This window comes from Haemaphysalis longicornis, unplaced genomic scaffold, assembly GCF_048455015.1.
Source record: "Haemaphysalis longicornis isolate Haplotype H1 unplaced genomic scaffold, Haemaphysalis longicornis Haplotype H1 scaffold_1, whole genome shotgun sequence".
In the NCBI taxonomy this organism is placed as follows: domain Eukaryota; kingdom Metazoa; phylum Arthropoda; class Arachnida; order Ixodida; family Ixodidae; genus Haemaphysalis; species Haemaphysalis longicornis.
The window spans coordinates 346,331,118-346,354,726 of NW_027526203.1; the positions used below are offsets into that span (position 1 = coordinate 346,331,118).

General features: G+C 46.6%; 1 long non-coding RNA gene and 1 other non-coding gene across 3 annotated transcripts in view; both read left to right on the forward strand.

Annotated features, from left to right (window-relative positions):
• LOC144153596 (uncharacterized) overlaps window positions 1-23,609 on the forward strand; it is a 33,704-nt gene that overhangs the window by 4,374 nt on the left and 5,721 nt on the right. The window lies entirely within an intron of this gene.
• Window positions 23,039-23,111, forward strand: Trnat-agu (transfer RNA threonine (anticodon AGU)). The gene has a single exon. It is a non-coding gene; the product is annotated as a tRNA-Thr (tRNA).

Below are 23,609 nucleotides of genomic sequence, written 5' to 3' on the forward strand. Positions count from 1 at the left end.
GACACATTTCCGCCGCCAATCTCGCGGTCATCTCGATTTTTGTGGAGTCGAGAAAGCCACCGATCATCGAGCCTGCCACCGACCGACGAAACTACACATCATCGGGTCGGCCTAGCTTCTCCAGTGTGGCGTTGGCGGGGTCCTTCCTCACTTCCGTCGTAACTCTTACAACGGCAATCCCACCAGCCACAAAGATGCCCGCTACACCCGAAAAAAGGCCCGATGCTCTCGACATGACGCCCTTTAAGCAAGAGCGGCCCTTGAGTGGCTCGGGATTCTGAGGCTGTCATGCCAATGGTCACTGAACCCGCACTTCGGATGAAACGCAATTCCTTGCCCCAATGCCAGGCCGAGAACCAGACTACGTTAGCGGGCCAGACTTGTCTTCTAAGTCGACGTCTGCTACGTCATACAAGTCCTCACCCGCTCACGGTGGTCATAAGCGTCCCAGTGGAGATTCGGCAAATGCATCAGACCCTAATGGTTCCTAAGAGAAGCGTTCATGCCCAACCATATAGAACATCCAGTGTATCTTGCACCTGTATCGGTACGGTACGCGACCACAATGAGGCTTAGACATCAAGAGGCCTTACGGCTAACAATGGTGACGAAAAAGGAAGCAAGAGATAAGCAAAAACGACGCAAAGGGAAGAGGTTGGTGACGATGGTAACGAGAGGGCACAATCGCACCCCTGGTGGCCTACAGAAGCAACTTGGGCATGCTAATTACAAAAGTAGCAAAGCGAGTTTACGCTAACAGCGAATATGTAGTGCGAAATGAGTGATTGGCCAAGCCTCTTCGTCATTTTAACAGAGGGAAGAAGCAAACTACGCAATGATCATAAGATCATGACGGGAACGACGAGAGAGAGAGAGAGAGAGAGAGAGAGAGAGAGAGAGAGAGAGAGAGAGAGAGAGAGAGAGAGAGATAACAAACTTTATTTTCCGAAGGACCTAAGTCCAGGTCCTAATTTGAAAGTTCAATGGTTCACCGGATCCACGTAGTACTCCAGAATGTCCGTGCGGATCCGGTGCACGTGTGTTGACACAATCGTTTTACTGGAAACGCTTCTGCTGTTGGTACTGTCTCTGCTGCGGTGGACTGTAAAGAGTCTACCTCGGCGGCAGCTGTGAGACGTGGTTGCTCACGGAAGTACGCCTCACTAGAAGATGCAAGGGAACACAGAAATGCCGCATGACGAGCAAAGGGTTCGATGATTGTAGAGTTTAACGCGCCGACGCAACGCAGGCGATGAGGCGCGCCGTAGTGGAGGGCTCCGGATAAATTTTGACCACCTGGGGATCTTTTACGTGCGCCGAAATCTCGTACACACGGGCGTTTTTGCTTTTCGCCTCCACCAGAAAAGCGGCCGCCGCGGCCGGGAATCGAACCCGCGACCTCGTGCTCAGCAGCGCAACGCCTTAGCCACTGAGCCACCGCGGCGGGTGACGAGCAAAGGGGCAGGCATTTGTTGCAGCTAAAACCACCACCATCAGCCGGCACCACCGACACCGCTACGACACGCCAGACATATATATCCCTCTGATGACAGACTTTTTCGCCACCTGTACAACATAACATAGTCACGGCAGACTTACCAGTAGAAACAATCGCATAGCTCGATATAAAACGCTTTCGCATTGCCGCACGTAAGCAGTCCGAAGTTTCTCCTCGAGTTTATTCATCTTTCTTCTTCTTTCTCCACGTTCTTCGAAGTGCAGGCGCTCATTGCGGGCTTGTATGACGTCACATCGTCGCTACTGGCGAGCTTGACGATGACTGTGCGGTTTAACACGCAGAAGCTACACCTCGGCGACGAGGCGCACTGCAATAGAGGGCTCCGGATTAATTTCCACCACCGAGGGATCTTTAACGTGCTTCGAAATCTCTACACCCGGGCGTCTTCGCTTTTCGCATCCATCCAAAAAGAGGCCACCGCGGCCAGGATCGAATCCCCGTCCTTGGGCTCAGCATCCCAACGGTTTAGCCACAGAGCCGCCGTGCCAGGTGTTTACCCGCTTCAGTTCTGTTCCATCGATAAAAGTATTGGAAAGCCGCCTTCAGATCAGCACCACATAAGAAAAGCAGGTATTGATAATTGCATTGCTGCGAGGAGGAAATCACGGAGTACCGCTCTGGGCTGGTGATGGCTACAGCTTTCATAGTGCTTTCAGGCACGAATAACACACACAAAAAAAGCCCCCAATTAGCTCTGCTGCTGGGCTTCTTTAAAAACAACCTAGCCGTAGTTCTGCTTTGCCGAAATACCCGTAAATGATTGCCTTCAACGCGGGAAAATAAGCTAATGACGCATGAGATTTAACTGAAAAAAAAAAAGTTTGCTTTGTGACATCCTGCCATAGAAGCACGGCGTTGTGCATTCGTTATTCAACAACTGAGCTCCCACACTCTAACTCTCCATAGGTCGTATTCACCACAGCGCCCCAGAATGACCAACTGTGCAAATTCGGTGAATGACGAAGCCCGACATATGGCTTGACTAAAAAAAAAGTGCATGTGCGAGGGGACAACACTCAAGGCGTGAGTGCCGTTTTGCATCGCGCGATGTCCCTCCGCAGATGCCCTTTTTAACTCAAACTTAATGTTCGGCCACGTCATTCTTCGAATGTGCACACTAGGCCACTTCGATTGGCCATTCTGGAGCAGTGTGGTGAAGACGCCCTACGGAGACTTCTTAGAGTGCAGGCCCGGGTGCATGTGCGAAGGAGGGGTGCGGAAGGTTTCCTTTTTTGCGCATGGGTGTGGTTGTGGGCGTGTGCTGTGCATGCGCGCATGCATGCGTGCTTGCGTGGGTGCGTGCGAGTGTGTTGCCCGTCGTAGTCGAACACAGCTGAACCGGTGCCCGGGTGCATGTGCGAAGGAGGGGCGCGGAAGGTTTCCTTTTTTGCGTGTGGGTGTGGTTGTGGGCGTGTGCTGTGCATGCGCGCATGCATGGGTGCTTGCGTGGGTGCGTGCGTGCGAGCGTGTTGCCCGTCGTAGTCGAACACAGCTGAACCGGTGCCCAGCGTCATTTTCTGTCGACACACGCATGCCTCTCGGTCATAAATGTTCACAGGCTATATAGCTCTATTTGCAGAATGTTTGCTCTATGGGCAAGTATGGTTACAGTCGATAAGGACCACTCTAAAACGGCCTACCTTTGCCGTTTACCGCTGGCACAATAGACATTGTCGTGCAGCTTTCGCTCCAATCAGCATGAGCTATGTTTGCTGACATGCGACGGTGAAAATACCGGTTAAGGCCTCACCATGCATGGTCAGCGTTACGCACGTGAGTTGGTGAGCCTATTGCTGCGCTAACAGCTCCCCGGATGCCAGTTAGCTGACGACACAGTTTAACTTTGTTTCATTTGTAGTGTCTCCCAAAAAATGCTTGAACAGTCGTCCTCACCACCCCGCTCAGCTGCTTATTCGCGCGCATTCTAGGTATCCTTGTTAGAACCCAAGAGTGCCTCTGCAGTGTTTCCGCGTCAATGTGAGGTCATTTATTTTATCAACGGAACACAAAAACACAATTTATAATCCTATAAACCTCTCGAGACAATTTTTTATTCTACTTTTTACGCCATTGTGTGCACTCTCTATATAAATACATTAAATTATGGATATTGTCTTCCGCAACGCGTATTTCCTTTCATTCAATGCCGCCTATTTCGTAACGTATGCCCTTTATTTAAGATTCGTTGGAGTCATCGCTATCATCTCGATTTAGCTATACCTGTTCTACCACTGATAAACATTAATCTGGCTGGGCGTGCTCTCCACAAAAACACCCCCCTTCCTGAAGCTTTTTATTTCTTTTCTTTTCTTATTTTGTACGCGGTAAAATCACGCTAAATGCAGAAAAATGACTTCTTGCTTAGCGGCAAAGGGAACCAAACAGGAGGCTTGCACACCGGAGCCTCTGAAAACTGTCGGTGGGATGCGCCTGGATAAAGTCATGGCTTTATTATGTGCTATAAACAAAAGGGACTCTGTTGTCACTACATGAACGTGGCTCTACCCATATACTGTTACCTAAAAGAGCACAGAAAACCTCAAGTGCTTCCACTCGAAAGCAAAGCACGTTGTGACTATTACATAGACAGACAGTAGATGGCTGGGAGAGTGGCTGCTTTACGCATTCCCCTAGATAGCTTCTGGTAGCGCATTCTTTTCACATTCTTTTCACACCCCTCTGGTAGGGAGAATCTGTGTCCTGGTTAATTCTGCAGAATTGAATTTTGACTCGGAAGCTGTTGCCGCCGGCTTTAGACTCGGGATCCTAGCCATACACAGCTTCGCTGTAATACGAGCAGTGGTGTATTCCATGGACGACACTGCATGAGCTTGGTGTAGTGCATATTCTTAGAGATGTAGTCGACAACGCTTTATAAGCTTGGTGCACGCTGGGGAATCAATCAATCAATCGATCGATCAATCAATCAATCAATCAATCAATCAATCAATCAATCAATCAATCAATCAATCACTTTGAAAGAGAGAGATATACATGAAGGCAGATAGATAGATAGATAGATAGATATAGAGAGAGAGAGAGAGAGAGAGAGAGAGAGAGAGAGAGAGAGAGAGAGAGAGAGAGAGAGAGAGAGAGAGAGAGAGAGAGAGAGAGAGAGAGAGAGAGAGAGAGAGAGAGAGAGAAACGCTATTGCGTAACCACCAACTGCTGAAGGCTCTTCGTGTGTAACTGTTCACGGGTGCAGCACATAACACCGCGGGGCAATGCGGTGTCCTTCTCTAGGCGGTACAGTTCCTATTGTAGGGAGGTGGCTGGGTCAGCCAGGGCGGCCTCCCGTGACGAGGGTGAGACGATAAGGGGGTCGAGGCGCTTCCACTCCGACGGGATGGACGGGCATGCCCTCAAGCAAAACACGCTTCCCGTGGTCGGAATCGAACCTGGGTACCTCGCGTTACGAAACCGGCGTCTATCCGGTTGCGCTAATCGCATTCGGAGCGCTCAGCATTTCCATTAGGTGTTCTCTTAGTTGAGATAGAGGCGTCGCTCAAAACTCTCGGACGAAAATGCAAGGCCAACAAGTGTGAGGGAAAGTGGTGAGGAGGCAAGGAGCCGAACAGCAGGTGTGGAGAGTGCGCGTCGCACCGTAGATGTTCGGGCGGGGACGCGCGCATCAGGGATGGGTTGCGCCCAGCGATGACGTAAGGTCTGACGGCGTTCTCCTAGTTGAGAGAGACGGCGTGCGCTCGGCCGATCAGTGTCCGACCCGATTAGTGCCCGATCAGTGTCCGGTATCCTAAAATGCTGAGGATTACTTTGCGTCCACCACTCGCCGCGAAGAGGACGACGACCTCTCTGATGCATATGACGACGATTACTAGCACCGAAACTATGCAAATAAACAATGATACTGAAACTTCACTATGTGTCCGGCGATATTCACCCACAACAGCTCCGCCATTGAAGTCTTGCGCGTGAGTGCAAGCTTCCATAAATTTTTTGTTTGGTTTGGTTACATAGTTTGTTTTGTTTTCTCTCTTGCAGGGATCTACATACGTATATATTATTACAACGATTAAATGTCCTAGTTTTACCAATTGCGCATTTTTCTGAAGATGCAGTCATTGCACTGTTTGTGTTATGGTCATTCGACTCAAGTTCCATCAAACACGACGTTTTTCAAAGGCATTAGGTTGAAATGTCATGTGGGAGTAAGGAGCATCGCCACCGACCTTCGAGGTTCTCAAATGTCTTTAAACGCGGACGTTCGTGCTCTCACGAGTAGTTTCTGCATGCCACAATTACAAAAATAATTATTTCCGAGCAAAGTGGAATTTCGAATAGCATCTCCGTAATGATTTTTCACTTGTTTTAGTTTTCCATCACTCAGTGTACAATTTCAGGGCAAATTTGTCTCTCGACAGCGACGGCACGAAAAAAAAAAAACTACCTACAAGGGCCAATTCTGTCTATTAAATAAACTTATATTTATGAACAATGTTTTATCTGACAATGGCGTTTTTTTGCGCAGTTCAACTAAGTTAACTGTTTTTGTCAAGTTACGTGAACGATACTTGGCAATTACACTAGCGACAACAAAGCATGGCGTATTAACACTGAAGCTATCAACGGCCTTCGAGAATTGCCGTGGTGATCGGCGGAATTCTTCGCAGTTCGAATAACATTGTAAATTTCCAAGGCCATCTGACGCAAATGTCGTTTTAAACGCTCGTGCAGCAAAAGGGTAACAAACGCGAATAAATAGAAAATTTCAATCCGCAACCAAGTCAATCCCAAACCTGATAATAGGGTGGCAGTCCTGGCATCTGATAAATAAATAAATAAATAAATAAATAAATAAATAAATAAATAAATAAATAAATAAATAAACCTTATTAACGTTCCCAGGGCCAACCGATAGGCGTTTCTACTGGCGCACGAATAAAAACAAACTGTGACAATAATTATTGCCATTACTTCTGCTAACTTCCGTCGTATGCACGCCAAAGCCCCTGCGAAAAAAAGCTTTGATGCCTGACTTCTTTTCGCCTTGTCACGTCCCAAGTACGAGGGCGAGCGCTTCGTTTGTAGACTCCGGACCACAAAAACAATGTCTATTCCTCTTTCGCCCCACCGTTATCTCGCGGCTGCTCAGAGCTGGGGAAGTCCTCTTTGGCGTTCATCTGTGTGAGGACATCAGGCCGCGTCAGGTGCACACAGTAACAGTTAACAGTACAGGTGTTTCCACGAAGGTTCACTGGTGCCGACAATTCGCAGCGAATACCGCTGGAATCTATGTCGTGAGGCTGCCGTTGTCTCCTCTTGTTATCGGGGGAGATGGAAGTGAACATTTGTACAGCACTCGAGTGAGACCTACTGTCACAGAGACCTGCGAATCGGTTACGCAGCACTTGTTTCAGCAATACGTGCGGCCAAGCACGCTGGAATATTTGCACATCGCATTGTCTTCACTATTCCACGTTGCTAAGCTTGTCGACAGTTATATGGCAGCCGCATAAACTTTCTAATGGAAAATGCTACTGGGGATGTGTCACTCTACAGAATCTTCCGAGTGCCTGGTGGCAGAAGCCACGGATTGTGTTCGTAGGTACTTTCCACATACATAGGTGCTTTACACACACGCGTTGCAGACGAAAAAAAAAATTTCGTTGCTCAGTAATTCTAGTAGGCGTGTCAGACACGTCTGTCTGACACGCACATTGTCAGACATGTCCCGATAGTACATTGTTTCTGTGACCTTAAGGAATTAATTTATTCATACCATAGTTTCACTGTATGAACTTATCATGGTGAGTGAAGAGTTAAAATTGAGGTTATCATGAACAGGCAACATAACAAAAATTCTTCTTTTAATTAAACAAGGGCAAAAAAGAGCATACTTTCCCCCAAGACTAGGCTAGGAATAATTAACGTCAATTATTGGTCGGTAACTTCTTTATTCGTCACGTTCCAACATTGCAGCCCTCGGTATTTTATGGTGGTGAGGAACAAGGTTACAGTATCGGGGATGAAACAGCAAGTCATCTTCGATCTCTGGTTTTGATAGGGGCCCTATGGTCATCTGTGGCCGGGAGTAATCGCGATACCCTTATCTTGTTTGTTCTTGCACCTCATATCGTTTATTCACCAAGAAAAACACAACGCTGAGTTTCCTTCTATTCCACCATTTTAAACCACCAAAAAGTGTTTTTTGCTTTTGCCATAAGCGCTAGCTTTCGAACAAGGAATATGCGATGCATTGTGCCATCGCGCCATCCCTCTGCCCAAGGCTGTGCTGAACATGCGGAGTCCGGGTCTTATCGGGGGCGCATGTACCCAGTCGCATGCCTGTCCGGTAAATGCCGCGAATGTGTTTGCCAGCCGTTATCGGCTGACGGTACTGGTATATATTCCTATCGGCAAAACTTGTACCTTGTTGCTTGCTGTTGTATACTTAATAATTTGATGCAATAATTTAATGCAATAATTTAATCAATAACTTAACCCGCCGTGGTGGCTCAGTGGCTAAGGCGTTGCGCTGCTGAGCACGAGGTCGCGGGTTCGATTCCCGGCCGCGGCGGCCGTTTTTCTGATGGAGGCGAAAAGCAAAAACGCCCGTGTGTGCGAGATTTCGGCGCACGTTAAAGATCCCCAGGTGGTCAAAATCAATCCGGAGCCCTCCACTACGGCGCGCCTCATCGCCTGCGTTGCGTCGGCGCGTTAAACCCCAACAATAAATCAATTTAATGCAGTGTATGCGATTGTATCCTATGGCTGTTGGCGAAGTTCACTGCTGCGGTCATATAAGATCGAGGGAAACGATTGATGTTTCCTCAAGGACGTGGTTTCAAGTGCCAAAAGCTTCAGGTTTGTCCAGACCCGAGAGAGATTTACTTGAGCCTTTTCATGTTTTTTTTGAAGGCATTGACTTTAGGGTGCGTTTTGCAATCGATATATCAAGTTTCTTTTCGCCGGCACGGAGAAGATATAAACAATCTTTATCGCGCACATTTGTGTTGCTCAGCTAACCTCCCTGCGAAGCCACAAGTTATTAATGACCACAATTGCCATGACGAGGTATTAATGTTGTTGTGATATGTATTTATTAATTTTAATTACAACCCGTGCCTTGACCTTTGTCATCTCCGGAGGGGGAGAGGGGGGAAGGGAGTTGGAGGATGTGGAGGGGGTGGAAGTCAGTGTACCGATTAAATGTGGTCCTGTATAAAGGTTTCTCGAACGTATAAGAGAAGGGAGTCAAGGACCATCTTCCTGTGTTCTGTAGACCTTTCAGGATGGGTCCACTACCGCACCGTTTGTGGCCTGACTTGATGAGGGATGCGAGCACGGGCCTGGCTTCTACTGTTCCGTTGCGCAGGCGTTTTTTTTTTCGAATTTGTTTTTCTTGCTGGCAAATACCGGCAACATTACTGGTATTTGTAAAAGCTTACGGCATTGATTACGGCAGAGAAACATCACTCCCAATTTGCAGACTTGTTACTGTATTTTATAGAATGTTCCAGAGTGCATGAATGTTAGGCTTTTAACTTCAGAAAGATCATAGCGGCTGAAGCTTTCATTGAGAGCATCGGCCCTTGTTGATCCCAGTAATATAAACAAAAAATAAAGAAGATTTCAAACTGTACGCAAACTGCCATCAACCGAGCATTGCGTTGACTGGTTATATCAACTTGCACCCACAAGATTACCTCCATTGGTCATCCAGGCAACCGGCGCCTGACTGCGTCTGCCGTATTCACGGTTGAACCCGACGCTGTTAGTATGCGCGCGATTCTCAGCTGCTGTTCGAGCGTTGTTTAGAAACTTTTGTTGTCGCCGAGGAAGGGTGTAGAAGCACGTTTAAAGATAGATGAATTCATAAAATTTTGAAATACTGCCTAATCCTAGTTACTAGCCTGTTTGCCATGACCACCCTTGTTTCACTCGATGGAGAATGCTGCGCAGTCGTCTCAGCTTTCTTAGTAGCTTTATAAACAAAGCTACTGAGACATACCAAGATACGCTGTAACACCAGCACTTAGTGCACACGTGACTTCGACAAAGTGACTTCGACAAAGTCACACGTGTTAACCATGGTTAACACGTGCGACTTTGTCGAGGCCGTGCATAGCACTATTTAAGCCCATGAATACAAGTGATGGAGTGCTGGTACATATGAGTAGGAAAACTTTTGAGCATGAGTATAGGTGAGTACTAGTGATACAAGGGCTCATGTACTCACTTGTGCTCACATGTACTCATTTTTACTCACTTGGCTCACGAATTAAAATGAGTGCCAGGGTAAAGAGTGCGAGTGCAGAGAAGTAGTGGTGAGTATGACTACAAATGAGTATGAGTACAGATGTGTACAAATGCGCATAATTAGACATGAGTACGAGTGAGTACAAGAGATTATGGGTACACCTCAGAATGAGTACACGGGAATACAAAGGAGTATGAGCACAGGGGAGAACTATTGCAACTTTGAGGGCTGTGGAGTTATTTTGAGGGCTGTGGAGTTATTAGCCTGAGCTTGGGTCAATACAGCCTACCGAACGGCGCTCTTCACTCGAACAATCTCGACATGCGGTTGACTGGCTAAGCGGTTGTCCATGCCGACCGCATTACTTCAGCGGCTCTGTCTGACACACTGGTCATCATAATGGGGTCACTGCGAATAATAAGCACAACAGTTCAACAAACTTTTTGTTGTCACGAAGCAATTGAGATCCACCAAAACACGATAAAATGCTACATTGAAGAGCTACATTCACATTTTTTAAACCCCAAGAAGACTGATATATTTTCATCTTTTCAACCACGCGTGCGCATTATGGATGTCACATAAATAAATAAACGCAGTCATTTCGGAAATGACTGCGTTTAATGTGAGCAGAACGTGAGGCACTCATTTACTTGGGTACTACATCACCTGCATCATCTCGCTCCGCCCTTCCTATTTTAGCAAAGCGAAATCCCGGCGAGGCATAGAAGTAATACTAGTAGTATAAACCAGGGTGTCGAACCGGAACCGAACCGAACCGAAAACCGGAACCGAACCGGTATTTTTGCCGGAACTGAACCCGAACCCGAACCATTATTTTTTGAGCCGGCTGAACCCGAACCGGAACTGAACCGAAAAAAGAAATAACGGTTTCCGGTTCTCGACAAAACGGTTCGACCATCCCGTTATTGATAACGGGTGGTAAGTGTCATTAGGGGCTTCTTTCTTTCACGCGCCATCAACTTCGCAATCTCTCGCTCACTTTTACCCGTTCAATGAATCAAAACGCTCCGAACACGCTCATCACGGTCACAACATGGTGACAATTTGATTACTTGATTGATTGTGAGGTTTGTTAATGCGCCGACGCAAGGCAGGCGATGAGGCGCACCGCAGTGGAGGGCTCAGGATTAATTTTGACCACCTGGGGATCTTTAATGTGCGCTGAAATCTCGTACACACGGGCGTTTTCGCTTTTCGCCTCCATCAGAAAAGCGGCCGCCGCGGCCGGAAATCGATCCCGCGTCTTTCGGCTCAGCAGCACAACGCCATAGCCACAACATGGTGAAACGACTGCACACCAGTATAGCAATTAAGGCTCCTAATTGCAGTGGTATGTTGCTGATGGTCGAGCAAGCAGGGTGCAAGGCTGGGAAGAAGAAATGTCAAACTCTTGGCAGCCTGCACGATGTTTGAAGCACCGAATTCACCCTTCCCGCGGTCGCCGGTGCGCCTGCCACCACGCCCCCACAAGGGGCCTTAAAAGGCTCAATAAAACGTTTGTCGCTCTCTCTTTCTCCCTCATTGGGACAGTGCAAGTGCAATCAGTCCACGAGATTGTTGCACTGTGTACCAGCCAAGGTTCAAGCCCTACATTTGCCTATGCCTATTTACAGCAGCTAAAGAGTGTTGAAATTTTGGCTTTTAGGTACATGCATAATCGCAAGAATTAAAACAGCGCCACTAACGGGACGCACGAAGAAAAGGACGCACATATGTTTGTTATTGGTTCGAGACATCGGCTTTATACAAGCGAGGCGAACCTCACGAAACGAGGAAGAGGGGAAAATAGGGCGAAGGGGCCGGAGAAATAAGATTCTTAAACGTACTGCACGGGGAAAGAGAACATTGATTGATTATGAGGTTTAACGCGCCGACGCTACACAGGTGATGAGGCGCGGCCCAGTGGAAGGCTCCGGATGAATTTTGAACACCTGGGGATCTTTAGCGAGCGCCGAAACCTCGAACACACGGGCGTTTTCGCTTTTCGCCTCCATCAGAAAAGCGGCCGCCACGGCCGGGAATGGAAACCGCATTTTTGAGGCTTAGCAGCACGACGTCTTAGCCACTGAGCCACCGCGGCGGGTGAGGTAAGCGAAGATACGTGTCTATTCGAAATTCTAGAGACTGTGTTCTTTCGAACTGACAGGTGTGCCCAGCGTTGGGCACTGTACGTTTGGTTTCGCTGATTTCCACTAGCGTCTTTGGTAGTCTCTTGTACAGGTAAAGCTGCTCTTCACAGGCGAATAAAACGCCATGTTGTGTGCGCGGGCGTGTGTTTGCGCGCTTTACGTGGAAGTTTTCTTTGTTGATTGTTTTGCAGGCAGCATTCGCTCTTGATTGTCGCAGTAAGCCCGATAACGAAGGGGCCGCAGCCCCTGGTCGGCGATATTTTACCGCCGCGTCATCTTACATGCTTCGCCAAGGATCCTAAATGGACCATGAAAACAAAGCCCTACCTTGCCTTATTTGAAAGATCTGCCTTTGGTGACTCGTTAAGGAAGTTGTTTTTACAAGAAGTGGTGAGAAACACCGAAAAAACTTTCAAATTTTCTGCCACCCAGCATCAGCAGTGACGTAACAAGGAAGTAATTCAAGCAAAATGGGCAATGTCTTAAGTCATTATTAGCATCTAAGCAGTACAATAAAACGACGCAAGGGGCACCAATAAATAACACACTCATGTCTCTTGGCGGCGGCTTTGTGTAGTCTCTAGGATGACAGTAGGGGGGGGGTGAAAAAGAGGCTGGTACATTTTCTGTTACACCTGGCCAATACTTTCAAATTTGACAGTAGTATTGCAGCTCATTTTCAAAAAACCACTAGTTCGAGTGAAGAAAAAAAGTACTTCAGTTTTGATGAATTTAAAGTATACAAAACTGAGTTTTCACGCTTTGCTAATAATTCAGTTCTGAACCGGTTCACGAACCGGTTCAACACTCCGAACCGGTTCGCGAACCGGTTCGTGGATAGAATTAGTCGAACCGGAACTGAACCGGAACAAAATAAATTTACCTGAACCCGAACCGTAACCGAACCCGTATTTTTTGCGGTTCGACACACTGGTATAAACATTCATTTGCCACAAGCTGGTAAAGGAGCGGGGTATGATCTTCTGCGTTGGTCTTGAGGTGATCATCCGGGTGGTAACCGAAAAAATTCAGGGAAGCTTGCACTCGCGCGCAAGACGAATGGTGAAGCTGTTGTAGGTGAGCATTGCCGGACACATATAGTTAAGTTCAGTATCATTGTTTAGTTGCATAGTTGCGGTGCTAGTAATCGTCGTCATGTGCATCGAATAGGTTGTCGTCTTCGTGGCGAGTGGTGGATGCAAAGTCATCCTCAGCAATGTAGACTTCCACCAGCTCTTCCTCATCGACTCGAGGCAGCGGTGGTGGGATCTGCAAGTCTACTCGGAAAGGATTGGCACACTCGTAGCCATGTCTCCAATTATGCATAATGTCTTCTAGAGAAGGCGGCGGCCGCGTTGACCTCTCCCAAGCAGGGTGTCTTTTCACATTTAGCATTAGCACTGGAGTTTTTTTTTTGTTTCGTTTTGCTAAAGCCACTGCGCTTGCCGAGGACGCTCGGCGGTCGCTGGGAGGCACGCGCTCACTGGCGCTCGGCATTTTCTTGGTATTTTTTCCTGCAACAGCGAACTATGGCTTGTACAACAGCTCTGCTGTTAAACAGATCAGGATGCGTCTCCTCACCAGCCACTCAAACCGGTCACCAAAATCAAGCTATCAGGCTTTTCTCAGCGCTAATTTAGTCTTATCAGACCCTCTAGTACGTCTTATCAGATCCTCTAGTCTTAAGGTATCCTTTAGTACGTCGCCGAACACGTTTGTTGACGTGCTGCGTTTAAGATGTCCTTGCACTAAGGCGCTCTTAGATAAATGCGCATATTATGCATGTAGTAACCCGGTTACAAAGTCCCCAATGCGGAGCACAGTCGTCCCCATTTATGACAAGGTACCGATTACAGCGAAGCCAATTTCCTGATTCTAGGTCTTTGACATAACGAGGGTTTACTGTATTTCTAAATAGCGATAAACAAAATGTGTACTTTATTTTTGTTCGGTGTTTTGATTACAACCTAAATTCAAAACATATGCACAGGACAAACTCGAATGTGCCTTCGTACTTGTAACTATCCGCTGCTAGTTGCAGGGGCCATCTGATGTTTTGGAGGTTAAAATAAAAAAGGAAGCTGTTTTTTTTTATTTGATGATTATTTAACTATTACGTCTGTAATAGTTGGAACCGTTATGAACCATTACTTGTTTTGTTCTGGAGCTGAACTGGTACTGAACCACATAGCCCGAAACGATATAAGAACCGGAGGGAAAATCATTTCGTTCTTACACCCTGCTTTTGACGATGGAAACGCAAAGCTAGAACGCTCGGGTTTCGAGATTTTGACGCTCGTTAAATGCACGCAGGTGGTGTACATTCATTTGTAGCCCTCCAAAACAGCTCAAAGAGTCAGCTTAGATGCATAATACCCCAGTTTGAATCATTTCCCAAACAGATAGAACCCTGCCCAATGTTCACGTTTGTACAAAAAAAAAAAAACGCGAAATCGCGCGTTCTTGCCTTATAAACCGGCAAAACACACAATAACGTCCACTTCAATAGAAATTTATACAGTGAAGGTTCCTGTCCGGCAGCTCTTAATGCCGGGAAGAGGGACAGAAAGCCTGTTGGCTACCTACCCCCCCCTCCTCCCCCCCAACACGTATTTAATGGGGGCGCCGGTGGGCGTAGCACCTAGCATTCGTGAATGCATCTTGCTGCTTAGAAACGTCAATGCATGTACCCTTGAGAATGCCAATCAGGTTCACGTCTCGCACGGAGGATGAAATGCAGCGCTTTATAACTTAACGCGATATTGCAGCGCATGCAATTCACCTTTGCCCCCGCTCTCCAATGGACTCGATGTGTGTTCGAGTGCTCGATGAAAAATCCAAGTTGGGCCGATATCGCGCACCGCTGGCGATAGGAATGTTTACTGAGCCTGCCGTGCAGCTCAGCGGTAGCGGCGCACTGATTGCATGCTCTACTTGCAATGACGATAACTTCCTTGCGAAATCCTCCTTCCCTCGTCGCCCACATCAATCAAAAGTGCTGATTCAATTCAGGATGCAGCCTCGGACGCTGAGGCGCCAGACGGGAAACGTGATATGCTATCCGCTATTATATTTCAGCGAAACGGATCCGGAGTCACCGGACGAAGAAGCCGTCGCCTCCGTTTTCCCGTTAGTCCCTCTCCTGGAGCTTGACATGTCGACTCGGAAAAACGAGTGCCGCCAACCGTGCAGCCAATCGGTTGTTCCGCTTCGTATCAGCCACCCACGATCGGCGAAAGTGTTTTTGTTGTTCGAGGATGCGCCGTGTCAACAACGCCCCGTTGTTTGCATCGAGATAAACTCGGTCACTGCGAGGATCTACATGTGGCTCAGACGGGCTGCACAAAGTAACGGAGGGCGCCATTCTCACAAGAGGGAACTTGAGTGGTGCACGAAGCGTCGCACTGCGAGTTCGACGAACTTGCATTCGCCGTTGGCGCGTCTATATCGCAACTTCCGCGTCTAGTGCGCCGGTGGCTTGCGTGAGCAGCAAGTTCCAGACAAAGGCCACCGAATGACCGATTCCACCAAATGCCGATGTTGGGCCGTGGCGTTATGCTTCATTATTTTTTGAGGGGAAGGAATCGGGGGAGTTTGAACAGGCTCAAATTTGCCGCCTGCCGCTCAGCTATCGGATGCCGCATTCCCCTAACATGAGGTGCAACTGGGGCCGGATTTAGAGAACTGCACGGCAGAAAATGGACATTAACGATTAACAGTGTCCAAACGTTGAGCGAAGAGGCATAGCCGCCTACGGGTACCACCTGAGTGTAAAGTGTTCACACAGCAATAAGCACCGTAAGAGCCGGCTTGACCACTTCAAAAGCGTACGCTTTTGAAGCCGGTGTTTACGCACATATGCGCCGTTAGCGCCGCTGAGATGGGGAAAAAAGTGAGGAACCATACCGTCCTATAGGAATGGATGGCCAGCGAAGTTGTTGGGTTAGTTAAATCAAATGAACGATAAAATCAACTGGCACACATACATAAATGCATGTTTCAAAAATTGTATTACTTGGTCGGAACAGTAGCAATGATTTTACGGTCATTCTGGTTTACACTCAGCTGGCCGCGGCCACAACACGGGCCGTATTTGCAGCAAACATGAAATCTACAAAGGATCTCCTCGCTCTGCAGTGGGCACACTAGGGACATTATATACAACATTCGTGCCCGAGGCCTTCCCTGACAAATGTCAGGAACCACGCACTGGCTGGTTTAGACATTTCTACATTAAAAGGTCCTACGTCTACACTCCTAGTTGAATCCAGCCGCTCTTCAACCAGCCGGTTTTGGTTTCGTTATCTTACTATATAGTACTTTACTATCTTATCATTCCTTAATTTATCTTTCTTTCACAGTATTTTTGATTTTATTAACAGCGAGGCTGTTCAGCAAATCGTAATTTTTCGCGTCCGCAGTTAAAAATACTAAGAAATTGCCGGGCGCGCGCACTTGAGCGCGGGCCTCGCGGTGGCCGCCCGGCAGTTACAAAAGCAAGAAAATGCCCAGCTCTCGTGTGTGCGTTCCTCGCGACGACGACCGCCCAGCGTCCCCTGCGCACGTTTGTCAAGCCAAGCATACCAACTTAGGGAGACTGGCCAGGATTGGCCAAAAACAAGAAAACTCCAGCGTTCACCGTAATCGTGGCCCCACTTGCTCGGAACGAGAAAGACTCGTCATAGCGTGCGCCTCTCGAAGGGGATGTCCAATGATTATCACGTCCAAAAAATTGAAAGAAACTCACGCTCATAGCAACAATGATGGAGTAAAGGTTGTTGCGGCAGCGAAGAAGAAGCAAATCGGCTACAATCGCGCACTTGAACCTTCGTGATGGTCGTGAAGATTGCGTACAGCTCGGTACCTTCGTCTACGCGTTACTGTGAGCTTCTATTTTTTGTTTTACTCTCATTGTATTTGTTGATCAATATATTTTATTGTATTTATTTACTCAGTTCATATACTTCACATTTATTTATTTATTTATTTATTATTACATAGCTGCAGCAACCTTTCCTTCACGCCACTCCTTCTCAATAATCAGCCTTCTCCCTGGTTGGGGTGTACCTGTTCCCATCACATGCCCTGACATGTTTCCCTCACGCGCTGCCCTCCGTCGTGCTTTTTTTCTTTTCTTTTTTTTTGTGCACGGAAGTCACGAAAATCCTGATCCAAGAGAGTTTTTTTATAGTTCTTTTACACCGGTTATTTTTACGGTGTAACTGTAAAAAGAGTCGATGTGCAGGAAAAAAAAACACGGAGTCAATGACAGGTAAGAAAAAGTCCTGCGATAACCGATGAACAGTCGTAACCTGCGACAACAACATGGCGGGAAGCTGGGTTCGCCTGTTCAGAGCGAAGGCATAAAATATCGCAGTTTGAATGCGTCGTCAGTTCATTTTCTGAAACGTCAAATGATTTGCGATGAAACTATCATCGTTTTTAATCGCTGGCCTTAATTTCGAGGCCTTCGGGTGGAGGGTGGGTGCGTTTAGTAAAGCTTGATTTGATTGATTATGACGTTTAACGCGCGGACGCTTACAGGCGATGAGGCTCACCGTAGTGGAGGGCTCCGGATTAATTTTGACCACCTGGGGATTTTTAACGTGCGCCGAAATCTTGAACACATGGGCGTTTTTGCTTTTCGCCTCAATCAGAAAAGCCGCGGCTGGGAATCAAACCCGCGTTCTTGGGCTCATCAGCACAACGCTTTAGCCACTGAGCCACCGCGGCGGGTTAGTAATGCTTGATGTCGAGCTAGTTAGTGTAACATGCTTTTGAAGGTAAGTTGCGCTTGAAGTGAGCTGTCTTCTCGTGAAAATGTACGTTTTTTTCCTGTGCCGGTCTCTGTGATCATAACAAGCGCAACTTACCTTCAAAAGTGCGTTTACTCCTGCCTGACGCTGATGTATTTAGCGACCCTGAAAGAAACCATCAGAATTATAGCCGCTTTAATTGTTTTATGGTGCCGTTACGTAAGCACTGTGTGGCGACCAGTACGTCTTTTTCAAGAATTGGGCGGATATTTTACCCGGTAGGCGCATTTGCAGCGTTTTGTTGCATAGCTGGGCAGGCCCTGCACAGGATGGTTTGGTGGTTAACCTTCTCAAACAACGTTACCCATTTTCGCTTGACGTGAATGTCGTTTGTTATTCCTAACGGTTTCACTCGACCAACGCGACAGTGTCTTGCTTGTTTGGCACATTTCTTTAACGCTTTTGTTTTAATCGTAAACACGGACGCCTTCCCGTGTGATGTAACCAAAAGTGCTTTGTAGGTAATAAACTGACGAAGAGAGAGCGGTCTTTATTTTATGCCCTAGGTGAATTTTAAAGAGATACGTCTTCCGTCAGCTGAGCTTATCTATTTTTAATGGGCAAGCATTCACTAATGTTTTCTTCACTTTGAGCGTTACGTTCGACGTCATTATGTATTATGAAATATTATGCAAAAACGAGTTTTTAAATTTTAATTTTAGGCCACGGTTAGACCCTAGGAACTGGCGCAAAAGCGAGGGGGGGGGGGTATGGTTACCTCTTTGGTAATTGTGTTCATAGACGAACGATCTCCTGTACGTTGGATGAATAACATGACAACTGATAATTCTGCACGCCCATTATTCGTCTTGTTGAGCAAAGACATGCCTGCACAGCTGCGTCAGTTGTCTCAATGGCACGACATGTATGCAAGCAGCTTCGGCAAACTGCTCAACAAGGCGTCGGTAACTTGTCCTAATCCCTGTGCCTCAAGCATTACCTTTAATGCTGTGGTTCTCGCCGGTCATTGAAAAAAAAAAGTACCAAAGAAATATTTATTGCCATTGCCGAACAACGTCGGCGGCTGCTACTTTTTGACAACATACTTCCGCTGGCCATCGCGAATAACAATCCTACCGTTTGCGTTTATTTCTCCCTTTCATTGGACAGATTGCCGAAATGCAGCAATCATTTCTACCACAATCCCGTGAATATCGTAATAATAGTAGTTTAGCCAATAACAGAGCCGGTTACGACTCCAGTATGATCCACAGCTCGTTGGTCAACTGGACTCTCTCTCTCTCTCTCTCATTATCTCTCACGCACGCGCATACGCACAGACACGCAGGAACTAAAAAAGAACCACAGCTGGGGTGTTCTAAGATTGCTCTCGTACACCATGCACAACATTTGACGGGTATCGATACTGCGACAAAACCTATGGCTATGTAAGGCATAGTATGTAAGGCAAACCTATGTAAGGCAAAGTATGCTAGCTGAAGTTTTTCATTTTAATAGTTGCCAGGTAAATTTATTTTACATTAGATGTGCCTACACTTTTTAAGCTCTACTAATCCCGTTTCTCCACTCCCACTTTGTGAGCTCAGAAGCAACAGTGAGGAAAAATAAATGGCGCAAAGGTACCGGCTTTAAGGGTATTGGAAATTTCAGCCTAGTTAAACAAGTTCTGCTCCCGCGTGTGACACATTTAGATTACGGGACGCTAGTAGAATGCTGCCTGTTCAGGCCAACCGGTTTTCACCCTTTCGTGTCTATATGAACTAACGCGTGCAACAAGCACCTCATGCTCGCCTCTCGGTGCACACGCGTGTATCGGCGGCTCCATGACTTCCGAGTGGGGTGTGTCGTCTTGGCCACGTGCCATTGCCTTTGTCGGCATGCTTCTGCGACGCACAAGCACGTGTGGCACGCCGTCCAAACACTCCAAGCTTGTCTGGCGCAACTGTTTACGCGAAGCCCTTTGTTTCCAGGTCACCCTCACTTTCTGCGATGCTCTGCCCCCAGCGATGAGGGACACATGCGTCGCACAATAGCAAATGATGAGGGACGCACGTTCCTACGCGCGTATATTTTTTAAATTTAAAATATCTTCGCAAATTTTACCACTCGGGCTGGACTGAGGTAGGGCGCTGTATGCAGCACGCAATCACAGGCTGTACGAGCATGAAGGAGGGAAAAAAAGAGGGGGGAAGGGTGCACTAAGCCGTCACATAGTTAAAAAAACTAAAACAAAAAATCCGCACTAAAAAGCTACAAGCTCGCGTACAGCTCCCACGAAAGGTCATCGCGGCGTATTTCTCGATACACATGTTCGATTGGATTTTGTGGACGGAACGGGTACTTCCGCTTTCATACGACCCTACTGCCCAAACTTTCCTGCGCACAAGTGTGGAGGACATGTACAAACAGAGAAAAGGGGAGCGATCTGTCGCACGTGGAGCAAGTGAACTGCTCACACCCTTAATTTGCGCCAAATTCGTTTCTTCAAGTTTATACCGAAAACAGCCGCTATTGGCAATGCTAGCGTCACTGCAGGCAAATTAATTCAATTTTGTGACTCCTGCCACCGAGTTGCCCGAAACAATAGCATAACCACTCCACACTGCTCCACATAGAACACAATGACGTTATTTACCCTTTTCTTGCTGTCCGTAAAAAAGATTAAGAGCAAAGGCACTGCACTTATTGGCACGCTATCTGGTCACCGCTTGCCGATAGCCGCTGCGTGCCTTCTGCGACGGGCTGTGTGCTCTCGAAGGGGACGCAGCAGCCGACAACTTCCGGAGAGTCCCCTTGTTTTCAGGTGGCCTTTGCACGAGCCGTTGGTGATCATCTATGGACTCGTCGCCTATTGATAAGGACCTATGTTGATTGCTAGAGTAGGCATGCTTCGTGGTATCAGGACAAAGAATCCGGACCGAGCCGGTTCAGTCTTGCCCGCAAGGACGTGTGCAGCGAGCTCCTAACGGTTACCTTATATCTGCGCTCTTTCCAATATTCATTTCGCAACAAAGGCCAACCACTAACCGAGCTGGTCATATGCTGTCTCCGTCTTCATGTACATGCTTATTTCTTGTATAGCAGCTATCTCGTCATCGTGAGCGCTGCGCCAGTGCGGGCGGGTGTTTAAAAGGGCCCCAATTACTGGTGAGAGTTCGAGCGTGCACCTAATGTCCTGGAGCAGGCATTGACATGACGAAGCAAGGCCTGTGTTCATACGGCGTAAACAATCAGTTGGAAAATTGAGGGGTGCACAAATACGATCTTTAATTTGGAGATGCATCTCCAGATGAACGCATTGGCTTTGTCTAGAAACGACATGCATTTTAATCGTTTACGGCCCCAGTGGGGGCATATTACAGGAACTGGGGTGATGACTGGTCCTTTCAACCCTTGGACTTGATAACGGCGGGAAATTTGCGTGTAAAACCGCGAAAGGTAATCTTTATCAGGAAAGGAATTACTCCCGAATGGTTTACGTGCATTTTAAGAAATCTGAGCTCGACGCGACCACGCAAGCATGCACACATGCACGCGAAAAATTTGACGGTGGCTTGGATGCAATAATATTAAAAAAAGGTTGTACCCGTTTTCAACTTCGCAATCTTTTCACGCGTTTTTACTTGGGCTCTTCTGCAAGCGATAACGTTGCAAACTCCGTTTTTGAACTGTTTTGATGACTTCTGTTACAAAGACGTCCAAGACGCTCGTTTTTTATTCCTAAGCATTGCTCGTATAATCTCGTGGTCTGCGGGCATGCCCTATGTTTTCTTTCAAAAGTTTAGTAACTCCCCAAGTTTCCGACCAATAGTCATCCCTGACAGAACGTATTGGTTGTATACCATTCTATATAGTGTCTGAAGTAACACAACCTTCATTACTTGAGAGTGCTTCCCGAATGGCCCATGCTAATTCTATGATTGATTTCTTTCTCGTGGATTGGATGACCATGCACTGATAATTTTAACGGTACAGTTTTATCCATCCTCAACTTCTGGTTTTCGTTTGCGACGCTGAAGGGGAGGCTTTCTGCGTGTCTATGTAACGTTACATTCGATAACGTTACAATCGTATTTATATTTAACCCAAGACTAAGCTTTCTGACTACAGCTCGTGTAATATTCTTTGCACGCGTCTCATTGCGATTCGCTCAACAAGGTGATGTGATCCTCAAATCTCAGGTGGCAATTATAGTCGTTATTGCCTCGTATCCCCGTCTTCTACCAATCCAGCTTTTTAAATGTCCGACATGCTGTAAATAATTTTGGTGAGATGGTGTTCCCTTGTATAACGCTTTTAAAAGGGGACTTCACTCTTTATATAAAGTGTTATCGTACCCGTGCATTCCTGGCATATCCTTGAGGACCCCCATGTACGTCTCTTATTCTCCATTTCCTCTACTCCACGCCCTCTACTTGCTTAGAGGACTGCAGCGGTGTTTACCGAATCAAAGGCTTTTTGTATTCTACAAATGCCACGTGAAGGAGTTTATTATACTTTAAGAATTACTCAACCACCCGGCTGACGGCACGAATGGGATCTATAATGTAATATGCTTTCCTAAATCCAGCCTGTTTTCTCGGTAGTGGGAAATTTAGCATGTCCCTTATACGGAGAACTATTATCTTGGTACAGAACTTGTATACAACTGGTAGTCTGTAGAACGCAACAGCGAGCTGCTGAGTCTGTGGTTCTTGAGCTTGTTTACATCACGCTCCTTGTGAATAATAATTAGGTTGGCATTTTTTCTGGATGGAGGCACCCCTAAAGTCCTTAGGGGTTCTAAGAACAATTTTACAAGCTTATCTAGTATAGTATCTCCTTAATGGTTCAGTAGTTGTGTACGATTGAGCCCTACTTTTCTAAAGCTTTCCCACCCTTAATTTCTTTAACCACCATTTCCACCACGTCTTTAGTATTATTGGAAGCTCGCGAACCAAGGTAGTCTTTTCCAGGGGCGTAGCCAGAAATTTTGTCGGAGGGAAGGGGGAGGGGGGGTTAAGACTGCACCTCGACCTCCTCCATATGATTTTTCAAGATATCAAAAATGTGTATTATATATATATATATATATATATATATATATATATATATATATATATATATATATATATATATATATATATATATATATATATATATATATATATATATATATATAGCGAATAAGAAAAAAAAAGAGGGGCTCGTTGAAATAAGACAGAAATAAGTGTTGGCAGTCAAGAAAACCTCGGAAAGCGAAGGGGGTGATGTGGTAGGTCATTGAAACAGATAAAGAATTTGTAAGAAAGAAAGAAAGTGGAGAAAAAAATTCCCGCCGGGTGGGATCCGAACCCAAGACCTCCAGAATACCCGTCTGGTGCGAGCCCCGCCGGTAGTGTAGTGGTCATCGCACCAGACGAGTATTCTGGAGGTCGTGGGTTCGGATCCCACCCGGCGGGCGTTTTTTCTCCACTTCCTTTCTTTCTTTCTTTCTTTCCAAATTCTTTATCTGTTTCAATGACCTACCACATCATCTCCTTTGCTTTCAGTTGAACTTTTGAAGATGGTAGAGAACACAAGAAAAGAAAACTTTCAACAAGGTAAAAGCACGATTGTTGCCAACATTTCAGCAAAGAGACTTGCTTTCGTCAGCCCTGACGAAAGCAAGTCTCTTTGCTGAAACGTTGGCAACAATCGTGCTTTTACCTTGTTGAAAGTTTTCTTTTCTTGTATATATATATACATATGTATATAACTATTAACTCATAACATGCATAACTAAAACTTAAAATTTTTGATTATTAAATGAAAATACACAACTGTTACCTGTAAAGAACAAGATAAATAAAATATTTCATAAAAAATGCATTCTCATGTTCCTAGAATCGTGGCAGACTTGCTAGCACTCCTTGAAATTGTGTGTTTTGTCTACATAAGAGCAAATACCACTTAAAGAA